The following is a 2,825-nucleotide window of genomic DNA, read 5'->3' on the forward strand; positions in this document are numbered from 1 at the left end:
ATCAGTTATGAAGAGAAACTATTGACTGACCATTTATGATTAATGATTGTAGCATAATACAGCCTAATATAGCCTAATTAATGAATTGATTATTTATTACCTGGAAACTCAGTCTCTCAGGGTTTTATTTGAAACAATATTTTGTTTGACTACAATTGAAAGAACTAGGAATGATAGGTGGAAATTCCAAAGAAATGAAATGAGACAGTATCAGGAAAAAAAATTCTAACAGTTATAGGTGTACCAAAGGGAGAAGAACTAGTTTGAAAGGTATTGAGTTCCCCATGGAGGTATTCAAAAAGAGATTGTACGACCTCTGTAGGAATTTTCTATGGATTTGGATATGATGACTGCTGAGGTATTTATTATTCAACTTCCACATAAGTGCTTAATAAATACTTATTGATTGATGAATTCCAAAACTCAGATTTTCTCACTCTGTAGTATCGATCCAGTCCTCCAAAAGCATTTTATTTTTATTTGCGAATAACTTGCTTTTTTATACACATATAGTTGTTACTTGGCACTAACAGTATCTAAAGCACTGACATTATAACCTCTCTGCACACCATAAGATTTTTCACTTTTTTCCTGCAGTATGGAACATACTTAGTTTTCCATTGTCCTTGATGTCAGTTGTATTTTACTGTAATGGGAAAAGGAATTTTAAGATCTTCCCTCACCCTTAATAGACCTATGGAGGAGTCTGAATACCTTCCCTGCTTTGAGGATAAAATCTGCACCCTAGAGTGCACAGTAAGCTTCCCTGCTGTGAAGATAATCTCTGCCCCCTGATAGGCTGAATGTGGTCACATGGAGCTTGTGGTGGGAGGAGTTTTGCTAAGAAGAACAACCCAAAGGAAGTTGGTAGAGAGTGAGCAAGACAGTTCCAGACACCTAGAGACAATTGGGGACAGAGGAGCTTAGGCAAGGAGATAGAAAGTTTTGTGAGTAGATATTGATCTTGTATTGGTTTGTGGGAAGACTAAAGGATGGCTTGGCTCTCAGCATTATTATGGCTTCTGAATATCTTTGGTATTATGATGGAATCATCTTACTGCTTTTGGCATTCAGTTTTCTGGTGTCTAAATAAATCCTTCAGTTCTATCCTCTATCTGGAGAGTCTGGCATATTTTGTGATTAAACGTCATACGGTATTTATAGTCACAGTCTTTTTCGTGATTTTGGTGGTTGTAAATATTGCATTGGTGCCACATGTACTCAGAATTAACAACCATCAAAAAATTTATTCCAGTACTATTCATTACCTTGACTATTCAATGTCTAGTTTCCCCAACAAATTTTAGATGTTAACAAACTTTCCCAGTGTTTCTGTGACTTTATTTGTCTTTCTTTGCCTTATGATGCAATTTGCTAATAGGAGCTGTTCAACATATACACACACATAGGTATGGAAAGACACACATGTAGACATACATATATATGAAAATATAATTTTGTGAATATATATATATATACACACTATACATATTGTCTCCTCTTATGTAATATAAGCTCTTTGAAATCAGGGCCTATTTAGCTGAATAAATTATTGATTGTTTCCCTCTTCTAATGGATTGATATTTTTCTTGATTTAATACTCTATTGTAAATATCTACCTATGACTGTACATGTTGGCACATGATGTTACATGCATTTGAAACACTTGAAAGAAAGGGACACTACTACTACTTATCTTGTTCCCAACACATGCATAATTAAAGTCACAAAATATACCCTCTTCTTCATAGTCCATCATGAGTTATTTTATTTAAATTGGTTTATCTCGGACCTTTGGCTTTATAATATCCTTTCTACTACTCCTCTCACATAAGCCATGTCCTAGGGAAGGGTAGTAAACAGAAGAGAATTTATCTAGAGATAGAATATCAAGAATAGGAGGAATGGTTTTTGCCCATCTATTCTTCTCTTTATTAGAAGTATTGCTTCAAGATTCCCTAAGAAAAGGTATGGAACTTGTTAAAATATAGGTGATTGATTTTTTTTTCTGTCATTATAATAACTGGCAAATGGCATAAAATTATTGGAAAGAAACTATGGATCACCATGTATAAATGAGAAATGGTATCTTTGGTCTTCACTCAACTCTAAATTTTAGCTGCTTTTGTTACCATGTCTGTTGAAGCCTCTATCACAATCAGCCACACTTGACCTTCAATATTCTAAGAACATAGTCCTGGAAGTATTTGGTCCTGATATGTTATACAATGGGGTCAAAGAAGGGAGGAACCAACAAGTACATGTTGGCAATGGTAATGTTAATGGAATTTAAAGATCTCCTATATTGGCATAGATTTTGGGTGAAATGTTAAAAAACCCAGAGCTTGTGAATGCAACTTGTGGTGTGGCCTTGTTGATGTGAAGAGAGGGGGCTGAACTGGGAGCAGCTGGTGACATGGATTTAGAGAGACGCATAAGCAGAGAGAGGCCAGAAGACATTTTGGGAGCAGCATCATGGAGGCAGAGAGAGAGAGAGAGAGAGAGAGAGAGAGAGAGAGAGAGAGAGAGAGAGAGAACTGCCAGCTGAAGTTGCCCAGACTGCTAAGGGCCAGTTGAATATGCCCAGGATGTTTGAGAACTGCCACCCAGAGCTGCCAAGAATTAAGGAGGCATGATTGTGGTGCCAATATTTTTTCTGTCTGTTCTGATGTTATTTTCCCATATTTATCTTCTGGTAAAGGACAGTGCTGTTGTTGCAAAGGTCCTGGAATCTTACTGTTGGTTCAGAAGCCCTGATGGAGGATTTTCTTGTTGTATTGTTCTAATTCCATGTAGAGAAGATTTCCAGAAGAACTACTACTGTG

This window comes from Petaurus breviceps, unplaced genomic scaffold (assembly GCF_028583685.1).
Source record: "Petaurus breviceps papuanus isolate PSGF00001 unplaced genomic scaffold, PetGlider_PUasm1.0 90444, whole genome shotgun sequence".
Classification (NCBI taxonomy): domain Eukaryota; kingdom Metazoa; phylum Chordata; class Mammalia; order Diprotodontia; family Petauridae; genus Petaurus; species Petaurus breviceps.